Source organism: Microcaecilia unicolor, chromosome 1 (assembly GCF_901765095.1).
Source record: "Microcaecilia unicolor chromosome 1, aMicUni1.1, whole genome shotgun sequence".
Lineage (NCBI taxonomy): Eukaryota > Metazoa > Chordata > Amphibia > Gymnophiona > Siphonopidae > Microcaecilia > Microcaecilia unicolor.
Window position 1 is genome coordinate 484,114,533 of NC_044031.1, and position 18,677 is coordinate 484,133,209.

Below are 18,677 nucleotides of genomic sequence, written 5' to 3' on the forward strand. Positions count from 1 at the left end.
GGGAGGGGGTGGGGGCTAGTCAGGTAGAACGTTTTGCTTGGCGGGTTCTCTCGTGCTGCTTCCAGGGTCTTTCCCGGTCCTCCATACAGTAGGATGGAAGACACACGGTGGCGATTTTTGTACACAAAAAGGTGCACGCGGGAACCGTTCACCCCTCCTTTCTGTTTCGGAAAAATAAAATGGAATTTAAGAGGCAGAAAAATGGGGGGAAACTGCCGTAGCACAGTAAGGCTTTTTTTTTTTTTTTTTGTTCTGGTGCGTTAGGGTAACGTAGAATAGATGAAAACGCAGCCACCGGATTAATTGAGCTTTTGTAAGAGCCGCGCGCGCTCATTGGCGGAAGGCTTTGACAGCAGAGGTCAGCGTGACATGCTCTCTTCCAGATTTCCTGATTTTTAAACCCGAGGTTGGTTTGTGAGGGACCCGGTCTGTGTTCAGGAATTTGTGTTTCTTACAGGAGTCACTAATTCACCTGCACATTTATTTTTTTTTCAAGTGGAAATTTATTTCGATTTTTTTCATCTTCTGATTTATAAATCATGACGTTTAATGCCCATTGCAAGAAGGAAATTCAATTATGCCTCTGAATATTTGATTAGAGCCTGCAGCTGTGTTCATTGTCACAGTTGTGCTTTTTTGATGGTATGGTTTACATTCGCATACCCAATGGGTTCCAGGTAATAAGCTTATTACAATTGTATGTTATGCAATATGGACAATAATAATCTTTTTTTTTTTTTTTTTAATTGAGGAAAGGCTAAAGTGGCTAGGGCTCTTCAGCTTGGAGAAAAGGCGGCTGAGGGGAGATATGATAGAGGCCTATAAAATAATGAGTGGAGTTGAACGGGTAGATGTGAAGCGTCTGTTCACGCTTTCCAAAAATACTAGGACTAGGGGGCATGCGATGAAGCTACAATGTAGTAAATTTAAAACGAATCGGAGAAAATCTTTCATCACTCAACGTGTAATTAAACTCTGGAATTCGTTGCCAGAGAATGTGGTAAAGGCGGTTAGCTTAGCGGAGTTTTAAAAAAGGTTTGGACAGCTTCCTAAAGCAAAAGTTCATAGACTTATTAAATGGACTTGAGGAAAATCCACTATTTCTGGGATAAGCAGTATAAAATGTTTTGTACATTTTTGGGATCTTGCCCGGTATTTGTGACGTGGATTGGCCACTGTTGGAAGCAGGATGTTGGACTCGATGGACCTTTGGTCTTCCCAGTATGGCAATACTTATGTACTTATGTAATTGGTCTCTAAAAGGTCGCCTGACACTCATACACTCATTGTTTGTATTTGGTATTTTGAATATTTAGTGTAGTGCTTCCCAAATTTTATCCAATATGATGTCATTGTAGTACTTTAAAAATTTTGTGAACTTGGATGAAGATAATGAAAACAAAATAGCAGACCTCCATTCTCTTCCTCCTCTGTTATCCACTCTATTCTCCAGTCTATCCAAAATATGAAATACAGCAGTAGTAGCAAGAGTAGCAATAGTCAGACTGGAACACAGGGGCCTGTTCTAACATGAAGCCCACTTTGGAGAATGGTGCAGAACTTGTGAATGGTAAGACTCCCTAGTCCATGTGTAGATGCTGCAGTGGTGTAGTAGTCCACAGGAAGGCGGAACAGCCCTGTTTGTGATACTTATCTTCTGATGTGACCCTATTTGGAGCCTTGACTCCTAGTTTGGGAACCACTGATTTAGTAGTTTTGAAGGGGAGTAAGAGGATAAAGTAGTACACAGAGGTTTTCTGCCACTAACCATAGTTGAAAACAGTATTTCATGTTATTTCTGTGTCATGTTTTATTACAAATCAGACAAGCTTAAGGTTGCTTTTTCTCCACCTGGGAAAAACAGTAATAAGAATTGTGATAAAATGCAGTTTGTTAATGCTTGAGCCTTTTTATTGTAATTTGATGAATATATGGCTTACTCGAAACTAGAGTGTTGGGGCTGCCAAGGTGGACATCAAACTAGGTAATATGAACTATTAGGAGATGTAGTAGAAGAACAGAAAACCACCCAGCTGGGTGTTTGTGTGGCTACAAATACAGGAATTAATAGCAGAAACATGGTTACCCACTAATGGAAGGGTGTGCAAGAGATCCAGTAGGCTAAATGTTTGGGCAAAAGTCCTTCTGTTTCCTGATGTGCCTAAGATAATGGAGTACAAATGAGGAATAGCCTTCTGGTCAGAGCAGTAGGCTAAGAAGCAGGGGAACCAATGTTAAAATCCTACTTTCACTGTTTTATTTATGTACAAATGTTTGAACAATTAGTATTCTGTGTGATCACCTGTAGTTCTTAGATTTCAAAAAACTTTCATAATTGAAAACTTAAGTCACATACATTCTTTACAAAACATTAAGAGCTTGAACAAGCAAGATTTTGCTTTATTAAAGCTGTCAAGATCAACCAGTGATCTAATATTAGGTAACAAGATGTGGAAGAACAGAAGGAGGCATATTTTCAAAGCACTTAGCCTTCCAAAGTTCCATAGGTTTCTATGGAACTTTGGAAGGCTAAGTGCTTTGAAAATATGCCTCTCCTAGCATGCACTGTACTCTCCTTACATTCCTAGCAGGAGCGATCTCCAATGTACTCTGAAGACAAGTCTCCGTTTGGTTGGTCACCTGAATGAAGCTTTATTCGACCACATTTTCACCTTGTAATTGTTTCTATACCGGTCTTGGCAAACGCCTAAGCTACATTGAGCCTGCAAATAGGTGGGAAAATGCAGGATACAAATGTAACAAAGATTTCATAAGATTAGAACTATACTGCAGGTGTTTTTTATATTCCACAATATCTCTCATATTATGTAATTCACAATGAATCATATTAAACAACATCAAACAGGTGGAATTACATAGACAAAAAACACTCAGCATTACTCCATGCCAGTATTAGTAAATAAATGAGTTTTCAGCTGCATCCTGAATAACGAATAAAATTGAGAGCATCTAATAAAACTTGGTAATACATTCCAGATTCTAGCTGATATAACTTTAAAGGAAGACTCCAAAGATGTTTTCAGTTTAATTCCTCTAAAACTTGGAAAGGCTATGGTCAAAAACTGAATGTTCTGAATAGCCCTATTTGTGGTCAACAAAGGATAGTATCTTATAACACCTCTTAAGTTTTGTCCTACAAATGATGACAAAATCATGCAGTGCCTTTAAATGCCATTGCAAGTAACCTTCTTGTGACTTTGAGCTACTTACAGCAACAGATGGTTAAGTACATCATTCAGATAGTTGTACCTGAAGATTGGAGGGTGGCAGATGAGACACTGATTTTTAAAAAGGGTTCCAGGGGTGATCTGGGAACTTATAGACCTGGTAAGCCTGACACAGTGTCGGGCAAAATAGTGGAAACTATTATAAAGAATAAAATTACAGAACACGTAGACAAACGTGGTTTAATGGGACAGAGTTGGCATGGATTCAGCCGAGGGAAGTCTTCACCAATTTGCTTCATTTCTTTGAAGGCGTGAATAAACATGTGGATAAAGTTGAGCCGGTTGATGTGTATCTAGATTTTCAGAAAGCTTTTGAAAAGTTCTTTATGAGAGACTCCTGTGAAAATTAGTCATGGGATAGGAGGCAAGGTTTTGGTGTGGATTAGGAATTAGTTATTGGACAGAAAAGAGGGTAGGGTTAAATGGTCAGTTCTCTCAATGGAGGAGAGTGAATAGTATACGTCTGCAGGACTCTGTATTGGGACTGGTGTTATTTAACATATTTATAAACGATATGGAAATCGGAATTACGAGTGAGGTGATTAAATTTGCAGATGATACAAAACTATTCAAGGTTGTTAAAACATGAGCAGACTGTGAAATATTGCAGGAAGACCATAGGAAATTGGAAGACTGGGCGTCCAAATGGAAGTTGAAATTTAATGTGGACAAATGCAAAGTGATGCACATTGGAAAGAATAATCAGAATCATAGTTACCTGATGCTAGCATCCACCTTGGGTGTCAGCACTCAGGAAAAAGATCTAGGTGTCATAGATAATACGCTGAAATCGTCTGCTCAGTGTGCAGAAAGCCGGCAAAAGAATTGGTTGGGCCGCTGAATGACCAAGGGTAAAAGGGGCGATCAAGGAAGATAAAGACGTAGCGGAGAGATTGAATGAATTCTTTGCTTTGGTCTTCACCGAGGAAGATTTGGGTGGGATACCAGTGTCGGAAATGGTATTTCAAGCGGACGAGTCGGAGAAACTTACTGACTTCATGGTAAACCTGGAGGACGTAATGGGGCAGTTCAGCAAACTGAAGAGTAGCAAACCTCCTGGACCAGATGGTATTCATCCTAGAGTACTGATAGAACTGAAAAATGAGCTTGCGGAGCTACTGTTAGTGATATGCAATTTATCCTTAAAATCGAGCGTGGTACCAGAAGATTGGAGGGTGGGCAATGTAACGCTGATTTTTAAAAAAAGGTTCCAGGGGAGATCCTGGAAATTATAGACTGGTGAGTCTGATGTCGGTGCCGGGGAAAATGGTAGAGGCCATTATCAAAAACAAAATTACAGAGCACATCCAAGGACGTGGATTACTGAGACCAAGTCAGCACGGCTTTTGTGTGGGGAAATCTTGCCTGATCAATTTACTTCAGTTCTTCGAAGGAGTAAACAAACATGTGGACAAAGGGGAGCTGGTTGATATTGAGGCATATTTTCAAAGCACTTAGCCTTCCAAAGTTCCATAGGTTTCTATGGAACTTTGGAAGGCTAAGTGCTTTGAAAATATGCCTCTTTGTGTATCTGGATTTTCAAAAGACGTTTGACAAGGTACCTCATGAAAGGCTACAGAGGAAATTGGAGGGTCATGGGATAGGAGAAAATGTCCTATTGTGGATTATAAACTGGTTGAAGGATAGGAAACAGAGAGTGAGGTTAAATTGGCAGTATTCACAATGGAGAAGGGTGATTAGTGGGGTTCCTCAGGGGTCTGTGCTGGGACTGCTGCTTTTTAATATATTTATAAATGATTTAGAGATGGGAGTAACTAGCGAGGTAATTAAATTTGCTGATGACACAAAGTTGTTAACTCGCGACAGGATTGTGAAAAATTACAGAAGGACCTTGTGAGACTGGGAGACTGGGCGGTTAAATGACAGATGACGTTTAATGTGGGCAAATGCAAGGTGATGCATGTGGGGAAAAAAGAACCCGAATTATAGCTACGTCATGCAAGGTTCCACATTAGGAGTTACGGACCAAGAAAGGGATCTAGGTGTTGTCGTCGATAATACACTGAAACCTTATGCTCAGTGTGCTGCTGCGGCTAGGAAAGCGAATAGAATGTTGGGTATCATTCGGAAAGGTATGGAAAACAGGTGTGAGGATGTTATAATGCCGTTGTATCGCTCCATGGTGCGACCGCACCTTGAGTATTGTGTTCAATTCTGGTCGCCGCATCTCAAGAAAGATATAGTAGAATTGGAAAAGGTGCAGCGAAGGGCGACTAAAATGATAGCGGGGATGGGACAACTTCCCTATGAAGACAGACTAAGGAAGCTAGGGCTTTTCAGCTTGCAGAAGAGACGGCTGAGGGGAGACATGATAGAGGTATATAAAATAATGAGTGGAGTGGAACAGGTGGATGTGAAGCGTCTGTCACGCTTTCGAAAAATACTAGGACTAGGGGGCATGCGATGAAACTATAGTGTAGTAAAATTAAAACAAATAGGAGAAAATTTTCTTCACCCAATGCATAATTAAACTCTGGAATTCATTGCCGGAGAACGTGGTGAAGGTGGTTAGCTTGGCAGAGTTTAAAAAGGGGTTAGATGGTTTCCTAAAGGACAAGTCCATAAACCACTACTAAATGGACTTGGGAAAAATCCACAATTCCAGAAATAACATCTATAGAATGTATAGATTGTTTGTATGTTTGGGAAGCTTGCCAGGTGCCCCTGGCCTGAATTGGCCGCTGTCATGGACAGGATGCTGGGCTCGATGGACCCTTGGTCTTTTCCCTGTGTGGCATTACTTATGTACTTAGGCATTATTAGGAAAGGGATGGTGAATAAGGTCAAAAATGCTATAATGCCTTTGTATCTCTCCATGATGCGACTGCACCTTGAGTACTGCATTCAGTTCTGGTCACCATATCTCAAAAAAGATATAGCGGAATTAGAAAAGGTTCAAAGAAGTGTCCAAATGATAAAGTGGATTGAACTCCTCTAATATGAGGATAGGCTAAAGAGATTAGGGCTCTTCAGCTTGGAAAAGAGACGGATGAGGGGAGATATGATTGAGGTCTACAAAATCTTGAGTGGTGTAGAATGAGTAGAAGTAAATTGATTTTTTTTTTTTTACTTGTTCTAAAATTACAAAGACTAGGGACACTTGAGGAAGTTACATGGAAATACTTTTAAAACAAATAGGAGGAAATATTTTTTCACTCAACAAATAGTTAAGCTCTGGAACTCTTTGCCAAAGGATGTGGTAACAGCGGTTAGCGTATCTGGGTTTAAAAAAGGTTTGGACAAATTACTGAAGGAAGAGTCCATAGTCTATTGAGACAGACATGGGAAGCAACTGCTTGCCCTGGGATTGGTAGCATGGAATGTTGCTGCTAATTGGGTTTCTGCCAGGTACTTGTGACCTGGCTTGGCCACTGTTTGGAAAACAGGATACTGGGTTAGATGAACCATTGATCCGACCCAGTATGGCTACTCTTATATTCTTATAGTAAGCACTCTGGTAAGGGAAATTGTCTATTCTCTTCTGCAGTTTATAGAGTTACATATAGGTAAGGTAGACATCTTTAGGGTTTTGACATGGCTATGGACTTCTATGAAAAACCAGACTTGGCTGAAATCAGATGTCTTGTTTTACTTGTTGGAAAATAACTTTCTATTTTAAGCATTGTGCTTGGCAGCATCTGTAACTTTATTTATTTATTTTGCATTTTAATTTTAGAGAAAACTTTTTCATGCAGAATTATCTACTTGGTATACCTGAAACTGAAGGCAATTTTGTAACCTATTTACAATATCAATAACATAAAAAAATATTTGATTTTAAATCAAAAATTGCTTACCATTTTTTGTGCTGCTAGTGACCTATTTTAAAATAGGTATCAAAATATCAGAGATTCCAAAAGTTAATGAACTTTTGACAAGGGAGGACCAGAAGCTGTGGAGAACTAAAAGATGCAAACACTAACATGTAAAAAAATACAGAACCAGTCTACAGGAAATGTTGTTCTCACAGTGCTAGTTCTTTCAAACCAGTCTCCAAGATTTTACGAATGTGCATTGACCCATAACATGCAAAGGGAATTTGAAAATGAGCTTTTTGCCATTTTTTTCCCCAAAACAAGCTACACTTTAACAAAATGAATGTCTTTAGCAGTGGGGAAATTGCAATACACAAAAATGGTTTAATAACTGAACACAGTTTTAAGTGATTGCCTATTTGTCAAACTGTTCTGACAGCATGTCTGCTACCTTTTGGAGATCATTTACTAAAACATGTGCTAATGCTGTTAATGTGTGCCACAGGGTCTTTTTTTATGCAGTAAGGGGCCCTTTTACAAAGCCACAGTAAAAAGTGGCCTGCAGTATTGTGGGCGTGTGTTTTTGGCGCTCACTGGGCCATTTTGTTGTACCACATATTCTGGATTTGCATGTGCAACTTAATTAGTTATCAAGCCAGTCAGCACTGATAATTACTAAAGCAATTAACTAATTAGAAGTTACATACACAACTGTCTAAGCGTATTCTATGAATGATGCGTGTAAATTCTAAGTCGCATAGTTGAAAAGGGGGTTGTGATCAGGGGGCGTGGAATGGGTGGGTCATGGGCATTTCAAAAATCAGTGTTCATTATTATAGAATACACCTGGTCTGTGCCTAATTTAGACTGCATTTATATCAAGATTTGCTTGGCATAACTGCTTGTGACTAAATTTAGTCATGCAGACGGGTGCTTGGCGTATTCTATGATCCTTTTGGAAATTTAGGCTTATTCTATAAGGTATGCCTAGGCATATTATTATTATTATTATTTATTTTGCTCAGATATTTCAGGCACCATAATTAGCATTGAGGGACATTGTATATATGGCGCCTAAAAAAAATTGGCGTGGAAATCAGTACCGACTAAACGTATTATATAAGCAGTGCGTAGATTTAGGTGTGGTATATAGAATACACTTAGTTGATATCTTGGTGCCTAGAATTACACGCCTCCATTCACACCAACGAAAATGTGTAAATCCCGGCGTAGATTTAGGTGCACTGGGCTATATTCTATAACTAAGCACATAAATTTCAGAACGCCCATGAAATGCCCATAACCCCGCCCCTTCTTGCCTGCATGCGTTAGAAGTTAGGTGTACTGTATTACAGAATGCGGTTAGCAAGTTGCGTGCGTAAATTCTAATTGCCGATTAGTGCTCATTATTGCTTGTTAGCTGTTATCAATACTGATTAGCATGTTATGGCAATTAGGTTATGCACATTGTTATAGAATATGCTTGGATTTCGGCGCAGATCTCTAGGTGCGCTATATAGAATCCAGGGGCTAGCATGCGCTAAATCCGTTAGCGCGCCTTAGTAAAAGGACCCCTAGCTGATTAGCACAGGAACATCTACTCCATCTCCTCAAAAACAAAACAAAAATTTTAGCACGCGCACATTTGACACTTAACTACAGGACACCTGAGCATATCCTACGTACACCATTTTAAGTTGCATTAGACGCACATTAGCACCTAGCACAGCTTAGTTAGGAAAAGAGCCCCTACATATCTAATAATTATTACAAACATTTAAAAAATGTTTGTAATTGTTACTTACAGTTTATCTTTGTAGCAGAATCAGTCCTATATGAATTTTTGTTTTGGCTAGAAGTGAAAATCATGTATTACATAATAAACATTTAAATCGAGAAAAATTGGTCAGATTTCATCTCCCCATCAACAAGCGTTTATTCAAAATATCAACTGTGGCCCAGGGGCGGACTGAGAGTACTCCGGGCCCCCGGGCACTGACAGTACTCTGGGACTCCCCCACCACTGCCGTCCCTGCAGCCCTTACCTTCCGCAATGTCCAGCAGCATGTCCTCCGATCTCCCCTTTCCTACCTTCTTCCATCCCTTCTGCTGCTGAGCGCACCACTACTGCTGCCTGTGGTGGCTCCACAGATTAAAATGGCATCTGCGACGTCTCACGGTAGTCTTGAAAGAGTTCGTGGCCAGCACAGGACACAGGCAGCAGCGGGCAAGGGCAACCGGGCAGAGTCTGTGGGCCCCCGGGCACTGCCTGGTTGCCTGAATGGTCAGCCTGCCTCTGCTGTTACCAAAGTTTGTGCCATTTCATAATTGGGCAAATGAGATGAATTGCTGTCTTGTACGATTTTGATTGCACTCACCAGGTTCTTTAGCCTGGAATATACATAGTGTATCCCACTCTTGGGTAGAGATCAAATTTTCAACTAAATTAGTGAAAATCTCCAGAATAAGCTTCCTAAGCTGTGGAAGAGCATGGGCATTTTAGGATTTTGACATCGTTTAGCACCTCCATTGCTATCCAAACTTGTTGAGAGGTATTACTCATTTTACTTGCTGTAAGATGTGCTAGATTTTGGTTTCTTTTGTACAAAAAATAAAGGGTTTTTTTTTTTTTGTACTAAGCCAGGCTAGCGATTCCCAGTGTGGCAAATGCATTGCAGCCCATTCATTTTTGAATGGGCTGTGTTGCATTTGCTGCACGGGAATTGCTAGCTTGGTTTAGTAAGGGACTCAAAATGAACTATTTGAATTTAAAACAATACCAGTGTCTTGATCAGATCACTTTTATTAATTCTAGTCTGCCTAGTTTTAAAAGATCAGTTGCTGCTGCTTTAGAGGTTGCATAATTTTATTTTAAATCAAAGTTAAGATTAATCCCAGGATTTTTTTTGCTATTTTACATGCTGTGGATGAGATCAAAGAATCTAATTTCTTGGATTCGTTAATGGATACCTGAGATAACAATGAGTGATTTTGTTTAATTTTCATTGGGGCAATTAAAAAGAAATCCTGGCGTTCTGTTTGGCGGACAGCTGACCTTAAATTATTGAAAAGAGGTAAGACATATGGAGAGTGTGCAGAAAGATAGCTACTGATGACAATCGAGCAAAATAGCTCTAACAAGAGCTATAAAATTGTTGTTTATTGAAAGTTAAAACTGCTGGGATGAGCTTAGAGGTGTCAACAAGGACAATTTGCTAATTTTTTGTGAATAAGGTAGGTATGATTAAGGATCAGTTTAATTTTTAAGACCATAGGTGTCTGTCTATAGAGACAACAGCTTTTTTTCAAAGCTAGGGAAAGGGCAGGGTCCCTTAGATGTCTGTCTTATGGGAGTGAAATTATAGCTGATGATGCTAATCTTCAGTCTAGTAAAGTCAGGTTGAAGAATTCAGGCCAGTCTCTGCTTTGTGACACCTAAAGACTTGAAATGTGTTCAGAGAAGTGAATTTTAGTTTGCATTAATATTATTGTTTTCTAATAGATCTACATATTGATTTGATCCATGCCCAAGTTGTCTGGTTATAGGACCAGTTGGCCAGCTTAGGGACCCTTTTAGGTCTATTGTGTGCATAGTGCGCACACACCAATCAACCCTACTTCCAGGTTCCTGCGGTATAAAATTTTCTACCACGGGGTGCACTCCTAGTGGTAATCGGCAGCACAGCCACATTACCACATGCTGCTTGATTACTGCACGAGACTGCCCTTACCACCTTCTAATAGGTGTCTGTAAGGGTCAGACAGTAAATACCCCATTCTAATTTTAATATTGGTGCATGGCCATTTACTGCCCCATTTATTTAAAAAGAAAAAGGCCTTTCTCCTGCCATGGTAAAAAAATGGCCCAGCATGCACCAATTTCATGTGATAAAAGTAGTGCAAGCCACTTTTTACCACAACTTAGTGGACTCTTAGTGATATATTCTTGTTTGGTAGTTTTTACAGTTTGAGTCAGAATTTTCCATTTGAAAACTGCTAACTATTCATCTGTGTCAGCAAACTGGTTTGAATTTTGAGGAGCTTTGTGATTATAGATCTGTGGCCAGGCTGTCTTTACTGGTTAGTGTGATTTTTAAAAGGCCTTTGCTGTCAATTGACTGATTTCTTAGAAGAGGATAAAATGTCATTATTTACACACATTTGATGTACTGCTGTTCGTACCATGGGACAGCATGGTGGTTTAATACATAAATTCAAAATAGTAAGGAAAAAGACAAGAGATCCATACCAAGCAGGAAGCATTATGATACTGATAGCCCAGGCTAATGATCCAAGACTAGATTTAGATTAAAGAAATAAGAACTTTTGGTTCAACCTTGATTTATCAACGTTTGACACAGTAGATTATTTAGTTCGGCTTTGTTTACAGTTTCTTGGGATTGGTTTCCAATCTTAATTCACATTTTATTTGGCTGATTGGAAAACTGTGGTTCCATAAATACCTAGTACAGTCTGAGATATTGATGAGATTTGATTTCACAAAGCTCTATGATAACACTTATTGGACATTTTGGTGGCTATGGCTTTACACTGTATTCTGTAGAATTGGAAAGATGCAGTGCAGGTTGCTTCTGATGGAACTCTGATCTGTCTTCATTATAAGTATGAAGCGGCCAGGTCTGAGAATCTAGGATGTGAAGACAATTTTATTCAGTTATGGTCCTTGTTAAAACTATTTAGCCGTTTAAAACGTTCTGACTGTAACTGGGCTGTTAAGTTGCATGCTTCAGATAAGTTCCTCCTATTTGTGGTTTTCTGTCTGATGTCATGTTGCTGTTTCTTTTATTGGTATTATGTTCTCCAGAAATCTCTCTATATATAAAACACCTCCAACGTTCTAATGAAGCCTCAAGTCTCCCAACGTTCTAAAATGTCATGGTGTAGATCGCTTTTTCTCCATGAGTGTCTGCCCCTCCCTCGCGTCAAACGTGATGACGTCAAGGGTGGAGCAGTTACACTCCACGAATCACATCGCCCACCTGTTCGTGATGTCAAATGCATCGCCTGCAAGAAAGAAGGGAGGCCTACCATCTCCCCGCCCTCGCGTCACAATGCGATGACGTCGAGGGCGGAGCACTGACATGGGAGGAAGCAAGGGAGGAAAGCAGCATGAACGTGGGAGGGAGGGAGCGAGCCAGCCTGAACGTGGGAGGGAGGGAACGAGCCAGCCAGACTGAACGTCGCAGAGAGGGAGGGAATGAGCCAGCCAGCAAGCCAGCCTGTACCTGGGAGGGAGGGAGCCAGTCTGAACGTGGCAGTGGGAGGGAGGGAGGGAGGGCCACGACCCTACAAGGCGGAGGGAGGGGGGCCACGACAGTGAAGCTGGGAGGGGGGAGGTCAACGCATCGCATCGCCCACCCAATCGTGACGTCACACGCATTACCTGCAAGAAATAAGGGAGGAGTACCATCGCCCCGCCCTCGCATAACAACGCGATGACGTCGAGGGCGGAGCACTGACACGGGAGGAATCGAGAGAGCCAGCCAGCCTGAATGTGGGAGGGAGGGAGTCAGACAGGCAGGTAGGCAGCCTGAATGTCAGAGGAAGGGAGGGAACGAGCCAGCCGGCCTGAATGTGGGAAGGAGCGAGGGAGGGAGCCAGCTTGAACATGGCAGTGGGAGGGAGGGCCCACGACCCTGAAAGCTGGAGGGAGGAGGGGCCACAACACTGAAACTGGGAGGGGGGAGGGGAGTAAAAAGGGGAGGGGAAGGGGAAGGAAGCGGGGAGGGAAGACACGGGGGAGGGGGAAAGAGGGCGGGAGACGGAGGGGGGCCCCTGCCGTGCACACTCATTCTTTCTCACAGACACACACACACAGCCTCACTCCATGTCACACACACTTGCACATTCACTCTGTCTCTCTTTCAAAGACTTATACAGGTCCGTGCCAGAGCCGGTGGTGGGAGGCAGGGATAGTGCTGGGCAGACTTATACGGTCTATGCCAGAGCTGGTGGTGGGAGGCGGGGATAGTGCTGGGCAGACTTATACAGTCTGTGCCAGAGCCGGTGGTTGGGAGGCGGGGATAGTGCTGGGCAGACTTATACGGTCTGTGCCCTGAAGAGCACAGGTTCAAATCAAAGTAGGGTATACACAAAAAGTAGCACATATGAGTTGTCTTGTTAGGCAGACTGGACCGTGCAGGTCTTTTTCTTCCGTCATCTACTATGTTACTATACACATTCCGATGAAAACCTTGCTAGCACCCGTTTCATTGGTCTCAGAAACGGGCCTTTTTTTTTTACTATATAAATAAAAAAAGAAAAATTGTATCTTATTGCCTTTGGGACAGATTATTTGGGCATAGCAGATGTTCATGATCTTAAGCTATATATTTTTCTTGGAGTTAGGCATGTACCTGTCAAGATTTGGACTGCTTAGTGGCCATGACTAGCTATCCCAGGTGGAATATAGCAACCCCCCCCCCCCCTTTTGGTGACATTTGGTGACATTGATAGAAAGTATGAGAATTGTGTTTTTTTAGATTAAAAAAAAAATGTCTATAGTTCCTCAGATTTGAGCACTTTCTCATCCTGTTTTTATCATCTGATGCTGATTAGTCAGGCTCATCATTTTTTTATTATTATTACACCTGATTGCACCAGATTGTTGAGGCAATGGTTCTCTCTTGGATAGATGATTGCAATGGCTTCAGATTACCACAAAAATATCTTCATGGTCTTCAGTTAATCCAAAGTGCAGCTGCTCATTTGGTTACTCATACGTCATATAGTGCTAGAGCAGGAGTTCTCAACCCAGTCCTTGGGACATACCCAGCCAATAAGGTTTTCAGGATACCTACAATGAATATGCATGAGATAGATGTGCACACAATAGAGGTAGTAATGCAAACTTCTCATGCATATTCATTGTGGGTATCTTGAAATCCTGAGGACTGGGCTGAGAGCCACTGTGTTTGAAAACCCAGACACAAAAACATTAAATTGTAAAAAGTAGCCAGTTACTCCAAGACATTGGGGGTTATAGCATTTACTTTGCTTGCCTCAAGCTTCACTTCTTGCTCTAGGATCATTTAAAAAACTTTCATTTGATTTCAACACTAAATTGGGCACTTTAATTATGGTAGGGGGTCTTTTACTAAAGATTAGCTTACATTATCTGCAGGAGAGCCCATAGGAATAAAATGGGCCTTGCTGCAGATAACGAAATAATCTTTAGTAAAAGACCCCCATAGATTCCTGCTTATGGAATCAGTGATTCAAAATCAAGAAACTACTGATTATCTGAAGTTGAATATGTTTTTTTGAGAGTGCATTTTACTGATGTTTAAATGTCTCTTATAATTTTGCTTTAATGTTATAATTTTGTTTTTTCTTCTAATCTTGACTGTGCAATGTATCCCATAATACCTATTGTACCTGAATGTACACCACTTCAATAGCTTTGAGCTTGCAGGTAGTATATAAGAAATAAAATAATTAATATGAGGTTTCATGGATTATTCAAGTTATGTGCTATAGGTATATCTGTATTCACTTGTGCAGACAGAGCTGAATTAAAATATTTGATTCAGTGCTTCACTGAGTTGAATAAGGGAATGTATCCTTTTTACCTTGGATAGGAAGAACTTTAAGCAAACTTCTTTGGAGAGTAATGTAAATACTTTCATTAAAAATGGGCCTTAATTGTGCCTAGTGGGTCATTAATTTTACTGTTTATATAGCTTAAGTAAATGTTTTGCTGTAGCTCTTGTAGCATTCAAGTACTTTGGTTTTAAATATTGCGGGCAATGTACTGTATCTAAAACTGACTTTCTTCTTTTGTAGTTCTTCTCTAAAATGTATGTCTTTAGTTATCTGGACTTAGATATTTAAGTCAATAGTAAATATCTTTCATTTCCAGAAGGAAAAACAAATTGACAAATTGTTCCAACAAATACTAGTGCAAATTAATGTGGAATGTTTGCTCAAGCAGTAAATGTAGACTTTTTTGGTAAATGTTCCGTCCGCAGTGCAGTTTGCACAAGCTTTTGCATATTGTTTTTCTTTGAATATAGCCTTTAATGTAAGCTGCGGAGGATTTAGGCCATAGTAAGGCAAAGAGTGACAGTGCTGGAGGCTTGAGGTAAATGTACATTCTTACTTTGATCTCAGCCTGCCAGTCCTTGGAACAAGAAAAAGGCTAGATTTAGCACGGTAGATGGGAGTCAGTCGTACAAGCTGGATCATTCTTATTCTGATGTTCTTTATTTTTTCTTATTGCAGACCATTTTACAGGGCTACCAACAATTTCTTAATGCACAGGGCTTCTGATTTCCAAATGGTATTTCAGGTTTAGAGTTCTATGCAAATTTAATTTATTTGAGCATTCTTGATATACCGCCTTGCAGTTAGGTACAAAGATGGTTTATGATATAAACATAAAAGCAATAGATTACAAAAATTCTAAACTTTTAAAGGCAATTAAAACATATGACCAAAAGTGTGACAAGTGGAAGAGGACATGAACTGCACAACATTCATGTCCAGAAGACTGTAGCTAAACCAGCAACACATGAGGGAACTTCTACCAGACTAACTCTGTCTCAAACCTAACAATGACAACTCTTGTTGAAATAGCCAAGTTTTAAGATCCGTTTTGAATTTCTGATAAGACATGATTTATCTTAAGATCTGGAGGAAGGGAATTACATAATGTAGGTATGAGATGGAATCGCTAGAAAATTAACGTGTGAAGAACAGAGTTTGATAAGCAGAGTGAAAATAATGCGGAATACCAATGTAATATTATGAGCCATGACTGGAAACCAGTACTGTTTGCACAAGAGAGGAGTAACATTACTGTTAGACTTAGCATCATAAAGCAGCCTTATTACCATATTCTCAATTGCAATCTGTTTTCATTGACTTGACTTTGAAAGCATGTAAATTGAGGCATTAAAAAGAAACCCAAATAGTAAGTGCTAGTATAGATTAAACAGTTTCATTGAATCACAAAAATTGAGAAAAGTCTCGTTTTCTTTTCTTCCTGCTACACCGGTCCATACAAACTGGTTGTGTCTCTCCACCAGTAGATGGAGGCAGAGGAATGGAACTATTCCAATGACATCACTAGTATTCGGACTGATGTAGTCTGGTAACCTTCATCTGCTGGAGGCAGAGAAATACTGTGTAGGTTTGAGCTGGTGTAGCAGGTTTGTATTGCTGGGCTTGACGTCTGGGCCACAGTCAACAATTTGTGATCCCTGAGATTGAGTCCCTTAGCCAGTCCGTTGTAGGGAAATATTGACTTCCTGTGGGGACAGCAGGCACTGGCAGGGGAGAGAGCTGTGTCTAGGACACCTCAGTGGGGTGAGTTTGGGCTTTGGGTCTGTCAGGGGTGGGGTTCCCTTCTATCTTCAGGAGGCTTGAGATGGCGGGGCCTCCGGAAACTGGTGGCACAGCAATTCCACAATTTCGTTGTACCCCACGTGTGATGAGTCTTTGCTTACTGGTGAGTCCGGAGACCAGTCGGAGGAGATCTGCGATGATGTCATGCTTGTGTATCCCCCAATGTCAACCTTAGCATTCTCGACTTTGGCAGGAATGGTGACCATTTTGCCCCCAGCCAGCCAAAATGTGGGCTAGGTGGAGGATCATGGTGGTCACAAGGTGGAGGCTGTATAGAGGGCTGGCTTGCTTCCCCCTCCCCTCCAGCTGTTGCCTCAATGTCAAGGGGATCTAGGGCTACAATGAATGAAAGCCATATCTAATTGTCTGGCAGGTTTTGGTGGCAGGCCAGTTCACTGGCTCATTTGTTCCCCTTCAACTGTGGAGTCTGGGACACATGGAACCCTGGGGCCCCCAGATCATGCAGAGCAAGGACTCAAATGTATATCTGGCTCTTGGCCTATTGACTTCATCCTTGGAAGATTCCTGAGGACTGGAGGATGATTTTAAGTTCCCTTCAGAAGACTGTCCAGGGTAGGAAGAGTTTTCCCCAAGAGAGGAGGAGGATTCTCTGGTAGCATGCTTATTTTGGATTTACTGAATTATTCAATCCATTAAACCGGACTCCCGGTTACTCCGGTTCCTGCAAGGGGACCATCTGATCATTTGGAGTAGTTCAATAAGCCAAACCACTCCACCATACCGATAACCATCATCTCTCTCCTGGAGTCTGCTTCCAAGTTGGCCCAAAAGAGCCAGTCCAGGTATGGATACACCTGTATTCCCTGCTTTCGGAAATGTGCTGCTGCTACTGCCACCACCACCACCATAAGTTTGGTAAAGTTGTGGGATGCTGTTGCTAGGTCAAAGAGCATTGGCTTGAATTAAAAATGCCTGCTAAAAATACATAACCATGAACCAGGAGACATGCAGGTGCTTCCTTTGATGTGCAAATAGGCTTCTGTCAGGTCTAGCGAGGTTAAGAACTCCACTGCTCTGATCATGGTTATGTCATGGTCACGGACTCGCGGCCTTTGCAAACTGTCACGGATTCAGGGAAACTTGAGCTCTTGGGCTGCTGCAGACGAACGGCACCAGCAGGTGAACCTTCCAACCAGGACTGGGCTAAACAGGCAGGACTGGAACAGACTAGAAGTGCAAGAAGCACACAGGCAGGAACGGGGTACACAGGAACTGAGCTTGGCTAGGCAAGACTAGAACAGACTAGAAGTGCAAGAAGCACACAGGCAGGAACGGGGTACACAGGAACTGAGCTTGGCTAGGCAAGACTAGAACAGACTAGAAGTGCAAGAAGCACACAGGCAGGAACGGGGTACACAGGAACTGAGCTTGGCTAGGCAAGACTAGAACAAACTAGAAGTGCAAGAAGCACACAGGCAGGAACGGGGTACACAGGAACTGAGCTTGGCTAGGCAGGAACAGGGTATACAGGAACAGAACTATGTAAAGCTAGAAGAAAGGCACTCAGGCCGAAAGACCAAACTGGAACATGTGCACACCAGAGCCCTCTCGTACAGGCCGCAAGGCCGAACTGGAACCCAAGCACAACGGCAGAAGGCAAAAAAGAAGGCACGTACACACAGGCAGAAATAGACTAGGCAGGACACTAGGCTGGGCCACACGGCCACTAGGGTAAGGGAAGTCAAACAGAGGAGCAAGGCTATGCGACACAGCCACTCAGATTCAACAGAACAAACAGGCAATAACCAAGACAAAAGTGCTAACCCTAGCACACAGACAAACAGTCATTAACCAAGACAGAAGTGCTTTCACTGATGTCATGACTACAGGAAAGAGGCTTGAAGCACACAGAATACCAGAGTGAGGCTTGAAGCACAGAAGAAGTGGTAGCAGAGGCAACAATGCAAGGAAAAAACAAACTGGAGCCACCTCTCAAGCTGACCACTGGAAAACAAGGTGAGTCCGAAAGTGGAGTCACAACCACAGTCATGACAGGTTATCACTGACAGCAGGTGGTCTCTGAAGGGCAGTGTACTCTGATGCACTTTGGAGGTGGGTCTGGCCACCCAAAGATGAAGCCACAGCCACCTGTGAGCTACCACCATGGATGCCATTGCCCATAAAGAGATGTGGACCAGGTCACAGAGAACGTCCACCAAAAATGCCAGAATCTAAGGGGGGGGCCACTTGCTGGGCCGATCTCAAGAGAGTGCAGGCCAATTAGCCCATGCACATAGAGGCCTAAATTCTCACTGCCAATAAA

The 18,677-nt window shown here is 41.7% G+C and overlaps 1 protein-coding gene across 2 annotated transcripts in view; it reads left to right on the forward strand.

The window, feature by feature from the left end:
• The window catches only part of MAPRE2 (microtubule associated protein RP/EB family member 2), a 273,323-nt gene that overhangs the window by 134,241 nt on the left and 120,405 nt on the right, over positions 1-18,677 (forward strand). The window lies entirely within an intron of this gene.